Genomic DNA, 13908 nt, shown 5'->3' on the forward strand with positions numbered 1-13908 from the left:
TACTTTATGGGTCTATTTTCTATACTGTGCTGATCAATTGGAAATCAAATGGCAAAAAAGACCCATTCCCACACCTAAGGTCAAATATTAGGAATCAAAACTGCTCGATTGTATGGAAGCACACAGCTTTATTAAGATGTCCAAGTGCAAGATCTTTTTATTCATAGAAGACCCTATTTATGTTATATGAGAAATATTAATATTAATACAGAATCTTTTTTCACCAAATAAATGGGCTTCCTGACTTCAGAAAGCCTTCTAGACAAATACTAAAAGAGCAAAAATTCCATTTGGTCAAAGAAATGAAAACACATACCCTACCAAACCGTGAGTACAGGCCATTCAGGGTGATAATACAGAAACATTTATAATTCAACAAATAAAACCTGTCAACTGGTAATCACCACTTATCATAAAAAATAAGTAGCAATACACAGTAGGGGACTCTTGAGTGCAAGTTAAATCCATGCAAGAAGGGGGTTTAGTGTTGTATTTCCAAATCAGATATGCAAATGAGAGATCTGGCCCAGCCAATCTCAAAGCTCCCTTGGTCTGGAATGGAGCTGCTCCCCTCTTCTAGTTATTCACACTGGAGTTAGGTTACATATTAGCACATTTCATCTAACAGTTGCTCCAGAAACAAAAACGTAAACAAATGACCTGGAATGTGACCACACCTATTAGAATGTAGTTCAACAGATAACTTGTAAACCTTGGCATAAGATTTTTTTTGTTCTACAAAATATACTTTATTCCGCAAAAAAAACATCTCAAAAGGAACATCTCACACATATTAACACTCCATGTAATAAAAAACAACGGCGGAACGGAGATTGATTGTCCGTTATCAATCTTTGCAAGTGGGGGCGAATTTGCGCAATTAACAGAGTCCCTCCAAACCTAGCACTTGCTATTGTCCTTTAATCCCTGTATAGGGCCCAAAGTCCTTTCCAGCGCTCCCTCGCCGTGGGGAAACCCCATTTGGCGACTAGGCGCTTCGTCCTCCTCCTGAGGTCTGATGGGCTCCCGCAGCGCCCGACAGAGGTTGCAGTAGAAGATGCAGTCGAGTTTCATGGGGAAATGTGGGACATCTCGACCCCCTTCCTCGACCGGCTGACACATCCGTGATGTACTCATACTTGCCGTCCCAGACGAAGCCGAAGATCATCCCTTGCAGCGCTCGTCTGAGTCTGGCCGGCAGCGTGTACACCACCGCCAGGTAAACCAAAGCCGGCAGGATGTCTGCTTTCAACACCATCACTTTCCCTGTGTAGGACAGCGACCGCGTTTTCCACAGACCCAGCTTCGCGTTCACCTTGGCGATCCTCTTGGTCTAGTTGTTGGTCTCGTTGTCCTGGCTCTGGAAGGAAACCCCCAGTATTTTGAGGGGCTCCGTGCAGAGCACGAGACCCTCCGGCGCCGTCGTCCTGTACTTCCAGGGCCCGAAGAACTTCAGTTTGCTCTTTTGGCGGTTGAGTTTCGACCCCGAGGCTCTGGAGTATTGCTCCATGACCTGCAGGGCCCTCCTCAACCCCCTGTCCGACCTCAGGAACAGCGTCGTGTCGTCGGCGTACTGGGAGATCTTCTGGGTTTCCCCCGCGCCTCCCGGTATCTCCAGGGTCCCGTCACACCGTCTCTGCTAAGGGCTCTTGAAGAGCAGGGAGATGATGCCCTCCCTCATGGTGTCTCCGAGTTTCACCCAGCGGAAAATCTCCTGCGCCACTTCCACCAGATCTGCCGCCAGGGTGTCCCAGAAGCAGGTGTAGAATTCCTTGGGGATTCCGTCCGGCCCTGGCACCTTGCCATTCTCCATGGACAAGAGCGCCGCCTTCAGCTCCTCGGCCGCGATCGGACCCTCCAAGTCCTCCCTCACCTCCTCAGGTACTCGTGCCTTCAGCTCCTCCAGAAAAGCATCGCCTGCCTCCACCTCCGTCTGCTTTTCTGAAAAGAGCTCCGTGTAGAAAGCGGTGGCCGCTTCTACCTTGTCGCTCTCGTCCAGCACTTCCTCTCCATCTCCCCGTCTCAGGCCGTGGATCACCCTCTTTTTCTGGGCTCCTCGGACCTGATTGAGTTTGCGGAGCCTCTCCTTCAGGTCCCGTGCCCGGGCTGAATTGAAGGCTCCTCCCCCGTTAGCCGAGCTGTACTCCTCCTCTAGTTGTCTCTGGAGTCGTGCAGCTTCCTTCCTCTCCCTGGCCGCCTTCCGTCTGCAGTACGTCTGCGCCAGGGTTCGGGTCCTGTCTTTCACTGACTCCCACCATTCCACCACGGAGCTGTAGCCGTCTCTCAGATCGCCCCAGCTCGCGTAGTCTTTCCGGAACAGTGCCCTGAAGTCGTCTTCCTCCAGTATCTCCCGGTTCAGCTTCCAGTACCCACGACCAAATGCCGGCAGGCTGGTGTTAGCCACCACCGTCAAGCGCTCGTGGTCGGAATACCACGCCGGGGACACCGTCGCCGACTCCAGGGAGCAGGTCGTGTGCAGGAAGATGTAGTCCAGGCGGCTGCACACTCCCCGGGAGTTTTTCCAGGTTGTTCCGGCGTCGTTAGGGCGACACCGTCTGAAGCCGTCTACTAGGGAGAACTGCTTAAGTAGCGATTCCAGCTCTGCCGAGCTAGCGTCGCTCCCCTTCTCCCGGTCGACGTTGAAGTCCCCGCCAAGCACCACCTGTCTGTTGGTGGTGCAGCAGCTGGCCAGGTCAGCAAACACTTCCTTCAGGATAGAGGGTTCTGTTGGAGCATAGACGTTAATTGCTCTCAACTTCTGCCCCCTCCAGTCGATGTGTGCGACCAGGATCCGGCCCTGCACCACCGGGAAGGAGGAAACCAGCGTCATCTCTGGGTTTCCGAGGAGGATTCCCACTCCGGAAGAGTGGACCCCTCCTACACTCCAGCATGATTCTCCCTTCATCCATTCCCTGGTGAATGTCAGCTTGTCGCTTTCATCCTTCAGGTGGACCTCCTGTAAGAAACAAACTGAGAGGCCAGATCATGAAAAACTCCCCGTCTTTTCAACGGGTCTATTAGCCCTCTCACCTTAGTTGTTAGAAAGGTAAGTTTCACAATCATGATTAAACAAGTGAAAGTTGAACCTCCTCTCTTTGTGCTTACAGTGGAAAACTTGGGAGTCTACATCTGGGCACTGTTTAGCCTAGATGTAGCTCCTCTTGTCTGGGTCCTGGGGGGAATATGCTGGGCTCCCTCCAGGTCTCGCTGGGGACTGAAAGGTAAACATGCTGGACAGGTCCAGCCCTACCATCAGTCCCGGCTCCAGGGCGGCTTCAAAGTAATCCTCGTCTTCCTCGAGGATACTCTCCGCCACCGCTTTGGGAAGGGTTTTTTCTTCCCTTTCTCCAGGAGTTTCGGGGACCTCCAGTTGCTCCTGGGCCTCGGGGGAAGGGGGCTCCACTTCCTGGGCTGCCTCTTCCTGTTGTTCCTGGGCCTCGGGGGAGGGGGTTCCGACATCCTGGGCTGCCTCTTCCTGTTGTCCCTGGGCCTCGGGGGAGGGGGTTACCTCTTCCTGGGCTGCCTCCTCCTGTTGTCCGTGGGACTCGGGGGAGGGGGGTTCTGTTTCCTGGGCTGTCACTTCCTGTCGTCTTTGGGCCTTGGGGGGGAGGGTTTCCATTTCCTGGGCTGCCTCCTCCGGTTGTTACTGGGCCTCGGGGGAAGAAAGTTCCGTTTCCTCTAGGACGAGGAAACGGTTCTCCCTTACCACTCTTTTCTTTTGTCCTTCCGAAGGTGGATCCGCCCTGCATCTCTTCTCCCGCTTTCTCTTTCCCTTCTTGCTGGGAGTTATTAGGGCCCTTTCTCCGGTCGGCCATTTTGTCCGTCGTCCTGGCAGCCATCTTGTGGCACTGGTGCAGCTGGGGGTGTGGCCTCGGCAGTTTCGGTTCTCTGCGGGGGAGGTGCGGGTTCTTTGTTCTCACCTCTCTCCCTTTGTCTTGAGACCGGTTTCTGCCCGCCGGCTTCCACCACCTGCGCAAATGAAGGTTTGCTTACCTTGCATTGGTGAAGGAGGTGCCCCTCTTTGTTACAGTTGTGACATCTGACGATGTCACACGTGTTCTCCTTGTGGCATCCTGGGGTAGTAAAGGTACCCCCTGTCGGCTCCGATGTTGAAGCGGGCCGGGGGGTGCTGGAAACCGTCGACGCCCTCTGGGTCCTCTTTCAGGAGGACTCGGTACTGGCGTTTGCCATACCAGACGCCGCAACTGTCCCTGATCTCCGTCGGTTTGCCCACCACAGTTACATACCTCCCTAGGTACGCTGTTACCAGTTCCATTGGTTCATAGGGGTTGTATGTGAGGACTGTGATGGTCCTCTGGTTTGTCTTCCTCATAGGCTCCGGCCTGAAATCAGAGAAACCGGGGTGCTTACCTTTTTCTCTGATCATTTTCGTTGCCTTTTCATATGAGGCGTCCGTGGCCATGTAGGCCTCCATGTATCTCTCTGCCTTGTTGTCTTGCAGGCAGTAGAGATCTCCGGCCACCAACTGCAGGATCCCTCTCAGGAAGGTAATGAAAAAGGATTTCACAGTTGGCATCGTCTCTGTTTTCTTGGTCCAGTGGAACCGGATCAGTGTCTTCTTGTCTGCCATCTGGAAAGGAGAAAAAAGAAAAAAGGAGAGAAAGAGAGAGAGCAAGGTCCTGTGGAGAGGAGGGTTTAGCTGCTAAAGGAGCAGCGAGGGAGCCCTGGCCTTTGTCCTTGTGGGCAAAGCCCAGCTAGGTGCAGGCGCAGGAGGAGAGAGAGAGAGGGAGCGGATAATGCTTCCGAGTCTCCAGGAAGAAACTAAGAACTGCGGGCAGGCCACGAGTACCTACTCCCCGCCAAGAGGCCAAGGAGGCAGAGAGAGAGAGAAGAAGCGGATAGCGCTTCCGAGTCTCGAGGAAGAAAGCAAGCACTGCGGGCAGGCCACGAGTACCTACTCCCAGCCAAGAGGCCAAGGAGGCGGAGCAAGAGAAAGGGGGAGGGGAGAGGAGAGAGCAGAGAGAGAGAACGTTGCTGCCGGATCCCACCCAGCTCAGCTGCTGCTTGGCCTTAACCCCCTAGGCTCAACCTAGGGCGATACCAGCTCAAGCACTCTTCAGGATCTTCGATCGCCTTCTAGAACTTTGGAAAGACAGGAACTGCGGGCATGCCACTTGAACTTGATCTTAGCCAAAAGGCCGATAAAATTGGATTCCAGCTCACTGGCCCTGCAAAACTTAGTTCAAGACTTAAAACTCTCAGACACATATAGATGTATATATCCCACAACAGCAGGATATACATGGTCAGGGAGGAATAGCAGCTCCAGAACTGACCATTGCTTTGCCTCAGAGAGAGTGAAAGTTGTTGGGGTCACTCTTCAGCCTGTCTTCTTCTCAGATCATCAAGCTTTAGGGTGTAGAGTGGAACTCCAGGGCGGGACTTTCTTTGGCCCAGGCCTCTGGAAACTCAACACAAAGCTGCTAGAGAATGACGGGGTAGTATCCTGCTACAAGGAGAAACTATCACAGTGGCTGTCCTTGCAGTGTCTGTATGGGTCAGTAGGAGGATGGTGGGAGGAGGTGAAGGTGAGGACGAGGGTCTTTTTCATGGCTGAGGGAAGGAAGGCTGCCAGACGGAGAGGAGTGTTAGCCAGGAAACAGAGGCAGCTGCAGCGTCTCTACACGATGCTGCACAGTGGCTTCGATGTGCTCGAGGATATCACCCTTTTAAAAAAGGATGTCTGGAGCATAGCGGAAGAAAGTAGTCGAGGAGTGCTGTTAAGAAGCTGAGTGCAGTTCTTGGAAGAAAATGAGAAGTGTACTCGCTTCTTTTTCAGGAAAGTGGTAGGCTCCAAGTCTGTCATGGAAAGTGTAGTTGATGAGGAGGGAAGAGAGAGTACAGAGCTGAGTGCTATCCTCTCCTGCATTGAGGCCTTCTTGTCACGGACGTCCAAGGGGCCTAACCGTAGGTAGCAGGAGGGCGGAAAAAGACCCATATGCGTAGCGGCGAGACGGGAAAAAGGCCCGGGCTCATTAGTGCAAATAGTTCAGGAATGCCGTATAGAAACCTGTGCCCTCAGGGAGCGGATGTGGGGCGCCCTGGTGCTAGGCAGGTCTCAGGACATCCAAACGTCAGTGCTGAGCGAGGACAGAGTGCAAGACCCGGAAATATTTAGCCAAAGGGAAAGAGAGGGACAGGAAAGACAGCAGACCAGAAACAAGGGACAGGACAGGGAAGGACCGCCCTCTGGCTGCATAGGGCGTGACACTTCTACACAAGACTGTACAGCTCTACAGAGGTAAAGGATGAAGAAATTCATTTTTTTACCTCAAAGCTAGAAAACATTTTGAGTGAAGAAGATAGGGAAGTACTTGAGGAGGATTTGACAGTAGAAGAGCTGAGAGGCTATTTGGAGCTTACAGAAGGGGAAAACTCCGGGTACTGACAGGCTCCCTAGAGGGGCGTCTGCTTTTACTACTTGCATGAATGAAGGCAAAAAAAAGCCAATCGATGTGAACGAACGGCGCTTTACAGAGGAGTACTGCCTGACTGGATCGTTGATGAACGACAGAGGCCACTCCGACCTCTTCTCGGTTTTCTTCAGTGACTTACTAAGGATCTTCTTCACATTCGCCCATGCAGGGGAAGCCAGTTACACCAAAGCAAACGAAGGAAAGTGCATTTCAAGCAGAGACCAGGAGGGACTTGTTTACACTGAGAGTGGTCGGAGAATGGAACAATGCGCCCAGCCCTGTTGCTGGAGCCGATTCTTGATGAGATCTTGGGCTCACTAAGAGGCCCCCGCTGGATGCTAATCTTTCTGTTGTTCTTGCAGGTCCTGCGCTGCTTTTGAGCCGACAGAGCTCGTCCTGGTCTGTCGGCACAGCCCAATTGCAAATGATCGGCTCCGCGTACAGAAGGAACGTGCGTTTGGTACAAGAGTGCATGAAGGCACCGGAAACACATTGGGAACAAATGACCGGTCGCTCAAGACCTCTGTGAAGTACAGGAGCGTGCAAAACAAGGCTGTTTCCACCCGGTCTCGAACCAGGGACTTTGCGCACGTTAGGCGAACGTGATAGCTGCTACACTACGGAAACCTGCAGGGACCGCTGCTGGTGTCTCGCTTGCGTTTCGGGCTGAGAAAGGGACGCGTCACTTTAGGCAGGGGGCGCTGGAGAGAGGAACAAAGGGCGTGATGAAACAAAATGCCGAAACCCGGGATCGAACCAGGGACCTTTAGATCTTCAGTCTAACGCTCTCCCAACTGAGCTATTTCGGCGGTGCGCGGAGCCCACAGCCACCTGCTCCAGCCTTCCTGTGTTGCGGCATGAGCGCACCAAGAGGAGCGGGAGAGTGTTGCAGGAACGTCACTCAGAAGGAAAGCCACCCAGGTGCGCCCTCTGAGCTCTGTCCAGCGCATCTTCCTCGCATGGACTCCTGCCTGTGACGGGCAGGAAACAATTAGCAAGAAAGGAACGACACCCCATGGGTGTCTCATGACCACACCTTAGGTTGTGACACGTGCAGGTGTGAGGGGTTGCCGGGCTACTTTGGAGCAGAGCTCGGGCGGAGGGGGGGCGGGAAAGCAGACAAAGAGGTGACACCTCAAGGTCTGCACAATCACAGCTCTCCGCCGCCCCAGGCTTCCGCTCGATAAGCTACTGGACACACCCGCCCCTCCTCACACAGACCATGGAAAAGCCCCCGAGTGGGAGGGCTCTCTCTTCCTCCCAGGAGCTCTTGGACACGACGCACAGACATAGCGCGGGGAGCTGCCGCCTGCAAACACGGCTCCAGGCTGGACTCCACTCCGCAGGAGCCGCAGAGCAGGGGAGATGGGGGCAGCTTAGCTCCTGTGCAGAGACCTGAGCTGTTGTTGCTGCGGACGCTGTCTTTTCTGCACTCGGGGTAGGAGTGAATGTTGAGTTGCCCTTAGAAATGAAGCAGAGCACTTCAACGGCACGGGTGTGTGTGTGTGCGTGCGCCCTGGTGATTCTGGGAGACAGATCGAACCTGGGCTAAAAGAGAGGGGGCTTAGCCCTCTTCCATTTGCTAGTTCAAAGTTGTACAACCCATTTGTATCTGCTAGGCGGTGCAGTCGTCATCCACAAAGAAGACTTTGAAAAGCCTCGAAGGCAAGTCATTCCGAGTTGGTCGTTTGTGTTTTCCGTTCAGACGCGAAATGCTGAAATGTTCTCTCGGCTCCTCGGTTGTCATTTCTGCTCCGTAGAGGAATCACAGCACGCGTCGCCTTCCAGCACGCTGGGTCGGGACACGATGCCGGGGGTCGGGGCGTGCGACGTCTTCCTCGTTAGTATAGTGGCAAGTATCCCCGCCTGTCACACGGGAGACTGGGGTTCGATTCCCCGACGGGGAGTAGCTTTTCTTTCACCTCCTTAGAGAAAGGACTGCCTTTCACTTCTCTGTTTTCTTTCACAGCGTCGTGCACCTTTTCATTGCTCTCGCTTTCAGAGCCTCCGCACGGCACACGACTCGACATCAGGAAGCACATTGAAGTGAAAGCAGGAAGCGCTGCGACATGCACTGTGCAGATCCCGCCACACTAAGAGGTGAGTGGGTCTGTTCGATGCACAAAGAACGCTTTGATAAGCGTCAAAGGCAAGTCATTCCGAGTTGGTCGTTTGTGTTTTCCGTTCAGACGCGAAATGCTGAAATGATCTCTCGGCTCCTCGGTTGTCATTTCTGCTCCGTAAAGGAATCACAGCACACGTCGCCTTCCAGCACGGTGGGTCGGGACACGATACCGGGGGTTGGAGAGAGCGATGTCTTCCTCGTTAGTATAGGACCTGTCACGCGGACCTGTCACCTGTCCCCACCTGTCACGCGGAAGACCGGGGTACATCAGGACGCGCATTGAAGTGAAAGCAGGATGCGCTGTGACATGCACTTTGCAGATCCCGCCACACTAAGAGGTGAGTGGGTCTGTACGATCACAGTGCTAGGCGAATCCCCAATCCCCTTTTGTGCGTGGCGACAAAAGAAGTCTGTTTCCGCCCGGTTTCGAACCAGGGACCTTTCGCGTGTGAGGCGAACGTGATAACCACTACACTACGGAAACGGTGGTAAGAAGTGCCCAGCGGCCCAGCACTGAGCTTCGTCAATGCGATTCAGCTGCTTCCAGTGCCTTTATTGGAGTGCGCTGATGGACCGTGCTCTCTCTCCAGAGACCAGCACGCCTGTCATGGATGGAGCAGGAAAGGAGGCGCCACATTCTACAGCCCTCTCCACGCAATCGACGAAATCGGGCTACTGAAGTGGAGAAAATCGCCTCTCCAGAAAGTGCAAATATCATCTTGTATAAAACTTATTGCCGAAGGTCAGCCCTGTCTACCAGAGTAACCTTCCCACCTCCTGCAGCGATGATCAGCTCGTCTCACACGCGAGAAGTTTCGGCTGGAAACAAGCGCCCCCTCTTCTCGCACGTTTTGCACGTTCGAGTAGTTTTAATGCGGCTCCTTCGTACACGGTGGTGATCTTTTGGAAAGCAGGATTCAAAACTGACACGTTCCCATACCGGGAGTTGAACCCAGGCCACCTGGGTGAAAACCAGGAATCCTAACTGCTAGACCATATGGGAGCGCACAACCCCGCTGTTCCGGGCATCATGCAAGCAAACTACATAAATATGAGAAAACGCAAGAGGTGTCACTCAGAGTGTCGAAGGGTCGATGTATACGAGTTGGTAGAATAGGGGCGTCTGCTTTTACTACATGCACAAATGAAGGCAAAAAAAAGCCAATCGATGTGAACGAACGGCGCTTTACAGAGGAGTACTGCCTGACTGGATTGTTGATGAACGACAGAGGCCACTCGACCTCTTCTCGGTTTTCTTCAATGACTTACTAAGGATCTTCTTCACATTCGCCCATGCAGGGGAAGCCAGTTACACCAAAGCAAATGCAGGAAAGTGCAATTCAAGCAGAGACCAGGAGGGACTTGTTTACAACGAGAGTTGTTGGAGAATGGAACAATGTGCCCAGCCCTGTTGCTGGAGCCGATTCTTGATGAGATCTTGGGCTCACTAAGAGGCCCCCGCTGGATGCTAATCTTTCTGTTGTTCTTGCAGGTCCTGCGCTGCTTTTGAGCCGACAGAGCTCGTCCTGGTCTGTCGGCACAGCCCAATTGCAAATGATCGGCTCCGCGTACAGAAGGAACGTGCATTTGGTACAAGAGTGCATGAAGGCACCGGAAACACATTGGGAACAAATGACCGGTCGCTCAAGACCTCTGTGAAGTACAGGAGCGTGCAAAACAAGGCTGTTTCCACCCGGTCTCGAACCGGGGACCTTGCACGTGTTAGGCGAACGTGATAGCCGCTACACTACGGAAACCTGCAGGGACCGCTGCTGGTGTCTCGCTTGCGTTTCGGGCTGAGAAAGGGACGCGTCACTTTAGGCAGGGGGCGCTGGAGAGAGGAACAAAGGGCGTGATGAAACAAATTGCCGAAACCCGGGATCGAACCAGGGACCTTTAGATCTTCAGTCTAACGCTCTCCCAACTGAGCTATTTCGGCGGTGCGCAGAGCCCACAGCCACCTGCTCCAGCCTTCCTGTGTTGCGGCATGAGCGCTCACTCAAGACCTCTGTGAAGTACAGGAGCGTGCAAAAAGAGGCTGTTCCCGTCCGGGTTCGAACCGGGGATTTTTCCGCGTGTGAGGCAAACGTGATAACCGCTGTACTACGGAAACAGTGAGAAAAGGGATGCCCCGGCAGTGAGTATTCAACCTTATTGCATTACTGCTCCCAACCAGTTGATATCAATTTAATTCCTAAGGGTTATGTACTTGTTTTGAGTATCTCATGTAGAAGTTGTAAACAAGTTCAATTACGAAATGGTCTAATGGTCTAAATGAATGATATACCGAACTTATGTCCTCTTGATATGTGTAACTCTTTGTAACTGAATGAATTTATATCTTTTGTATTCTGATAACCCATACGATAAGATCTGTTAGGTTTGCATGCATATTCTATATATTAACAAATGTATCCTTGTGTATTTGTACCTGTGTGTGCGTTGTTTGAGTTATGTCGCATGGTTGGATTCTAAGACCATTAAAAGAATCAATTTTGTGATTTACTGCCACAAAAATAATTGTCCCAGTTAATGCCCAAACCCCTACAGAACTGGTGCCTCGTGAGAGAACACTTCAACAGTGTGTGATATCCTGTCCCAGCCTGTGGAGTAGACAGCGAGCCTGTCTCTTAATAATACTAATAATACAGTGTGTGATTCCCTGCCCCAGCCAGAGGAACAGACAGTGAGCCTGTCTCTCAATAATAATACAGTGTGTGATCTCCTGTCCCAGCCTGGGAAACAGTGAGTCAGCCTCTCAATAATTATAATACAGTGTGATCTACTGTCCCAGCCTGAGGAACACACAGTGAGCCTGTATCTAAATAATAATAATACAGTGCGTGATCTCCTGTACTAGCCTGAGGAATAGACAGCGAGCCTGTCTCTCAATAATGATAACCTAGTGTGGAATGTCCTGTCCCAGTCTGAAGGACAAACAGTGAGCATGTCCCTCAGTAATAATAGAACAGTGTGTGATCTCCAGTCCCAGCAGGAGGAACAGACAGTGAGTCTGTATCTCAATAATAATAATACAGTGTGTGATCTCCTGTCCAAGCCTGGCAAACACTGAGGCTGTCTCTCAATACTAATAATACAGTGTGTGATATCCTGCCCCAGCCTGAGGAACAGACAGTGAGTCTGTCTCTCAATAATAATAATACAGTGTGTGATTTCCTGTCCCAGCCTGGGGAACAGTGAACCAGATACTCAATAATAATAATACAGTGTTATCTCCTGTCTCAGCCTGGGGAACACTGAGCCTGTCTCTCAATACTAATTATACAGTGTGTCATTTCCTGCCCCAGTCAGAGGAACAGACAGTGAGCCCGTCTCTCAATAATAATAATACAGTGTGTGATCTCCTTTCCCAACCTGAGGAACAGACAAGAATGAGCCAGTCTCTCAATAATAATAAAGCAGATTATGATCTGCTGTCCCAGCCTAAGGAACAGTCAGGAAAGAGCAGGTCTCTCTATAACAATAATACAGTTTGTGATCTCCTGTCCCAGCCTGAGGAACAGACAGTGAGCCTGTCTCTCAATAATAATAATACAGAGTATGACCTCCTGTCCCAGCCTGGGGAACAGTGAGCTTGTCTCTCAATAATAATAATACAGTGTGTCATTTCCTGTCCCAGCCTGAGGAACAGTGAGCTTGTCTCTCAATAATAATAATAATAATAATACAGTTTGAACTCCTGTCCCAGCCTGGGGAACACTGAGGCTTTCTCTCAATACTAATAATACAGTGTGTGATATCCTACCCTAGCCTGAGGAACAGACAGTGTGCCTGTCTCTCAATAATAATAATAGAGTGTGTGATTTCCTGTCCCAGCCTGAGGAACAGACTGTGAGCCTCTCTCAATAATAATAATCCAGTGTGTGATCTCCTGTTCAAGCCCAAGCGAAGACAGAGTGAGCCTATCTGTCAATAATAGTAATTCAGTGTGTGATCTCCTGTCCCAGCCTGAGAAACAGACAATGAGCCTGTCTCTCAATAATAATAATACAGCGTGTGATCTCCTGTCCCAGCCTGAGGAACAGACAGTGAGCCTGCCTCTCAATAACAAGCCAATGTGTGATCTCCTGTCCCAGCCTGAGGAACAGAGAGTGAGCCTGTCTCTCAATAATAATACAGTGTGTGATCCTCTGTCCCAGCCTGAGGAACAGACAGTGAGCCTGTCTCTCAATAATAATAATACAATGTGTGATCTCCTGTCCCATTCTGAGGAACAGACCTTCAGCCTATCTGTCAATAATAATAATACAGTGTGTGATCTCCTGTCCCAGCCTGGGGAACAGTGAGCCAGACTCTCAGTAATAATAATACAGTGTGATCTACTGTCCCAGCATGAGGAACAGTGAGCCTGTCTCTCAATAATAATAATACAGTATGTGACCAACTGTCCCAGACTGAGGAAATGACAGTGAGTCTGTCTCTCAATAATAATAATACAGTGTGAATTCCTGTCTCAGCTTGTGGAACATACAGTGAGCCTGTCTCTCTATAATAATAATATAATGTATGACCTCCTGTCCCAGCCTGGGGAATATACAGTGAGCCTGTCTCACTATAATAATAATACAGTGTCTGATCTCCTGTCCCAGCCTGAGGAACAATAAGCCTGTCAATCAATAATAATACAGTATGTGATGTCCTGTCTCCGCCTGAGGAACAGAGAGTAAGCCTGTCTCTCAATAATAATAATTCAGTGTGGGATCTCCTGTCCCAGTCTGATGAACAGACAGTGAGCCTCTCTCTCAATAATTATAATACAGTGTGTGATCTCCTGTCCCAGCCTGAGGAACAAACAGTGAGCCTGTCTCAAAATAATAATAATACAGTGTGGTATCTCCTGTCCCAGCCTGGGGAACAGTGTGCCAGACTCTCAATAATATTAATAATAATAATACAATGTGATCTACTGTCCCAGATTGAGGAACAGACAGTGAGCCTGTCTCAATAATAATACAGTGTGTGACCATCTGTCCCAGACCGAGGAAAAGACAGTGAGTCTGTCTCTAAATAATTATAATAATACAGTGTGGGATCTCCTGTCCCAGCCTGGGGAACAGACAGTGAGCCTGTCTCTCAATAATAATAATACAGTGTGTGATCTCCTGTCCCAGACTGAGGAACAGACAGTGAGACTGTCTCTCAATAATTATAATAATACTGTGTGAGCTCCTGACCCAGCCTGGGGAACATACAGTGAGCCTGTCTCTCTATAATAATAATTCAGTGTGGGATCTCCTGTCCAACTCTGAGGAACAGACAGTGAGCCTGTCTCTAAATAATAATAATACAGTGTGTGATCCTCTGTCCCAGCCTGAGGAACAGACA

At 50.9% G+C, this 13908-nt stretch overlaps 5 non-coding genes across 5 annotated transcripts; all 5 read right to left on the minus strand.

Annotated features, from left to right (window-relative positions):
* Nucleotides 1-231: 231 nt before the first annotated feature.
* Nucleotides 232-289, minus strand: LOC148630545 (U7 small nuclear RNA). The gene has a single exon (XR_015935160.1). It is a non-coding gene; the product is annotated as a U7 small nuclear RNA (small nuclear RNA).
* Nucleotides 290-7173: 6884 nt separating this feature from the next.
* Nucleotides 7174-7246, minus strand: trnaf-gaa (transfer RNA phenylalanine (anticodon GAA)). The gene has a single exon. It is a non-coding gene; the product is annotated as a tRNA-Phe (tRNA).
* A 1727-nt stretch (nucleotides 7247-8973) lies between these two features.
* On the minus strand, nucleotides 8974-9046 carry trnav-cac (transfer RNA valine (anticodon CAC)). Its single transcript has one exon. It is a non-coding gene; the product is annotated as a tRNA-Val (tRNA).
* A 447-nt stretch (nucleotides 9047-9493) lies between these two features.
* trnae-uuc (transfer RNA glutamic acid (anticodon UUC)) lies at nucleotides 9494-9565 on the minus strand. The gene has a single exon. It is a non-coding gene; the product is annotated as a tRNA-Glu (tRNA).
* An 863-nt stretch (nucleotides 9566-10428) lies between these two features.
* trnaf-gaa (transfer RNA phenylalanine (anticodon GAA)) lies at nucleotides 10429-10501 on the minus strand. Its single transcript has one exon. It is a non-coding gene; the product is annotated as a tRNA-Phe (tRNA).
* Nucleotides 10502-13908: the final 3407 nt, after the last annotated feature.

This window comes from Lepisosteus platostomus, unplaced genomic scaffold, assembly GCF_059453375.1.
Source record: "Lepisosteus platostomus isolate fLepPlt1 unplaced genomic scaffold, fLepPlt1.hap1 Scaffold_96_H1, whole genome shotgun sequence".
Taxonomy (NCBI): Eukaryota; Metazoa; Chordata; class Actinopteri; order Semionotiformes; family Lepisosteidae; genus Lepisosteus; species Lepisosteus platostomus.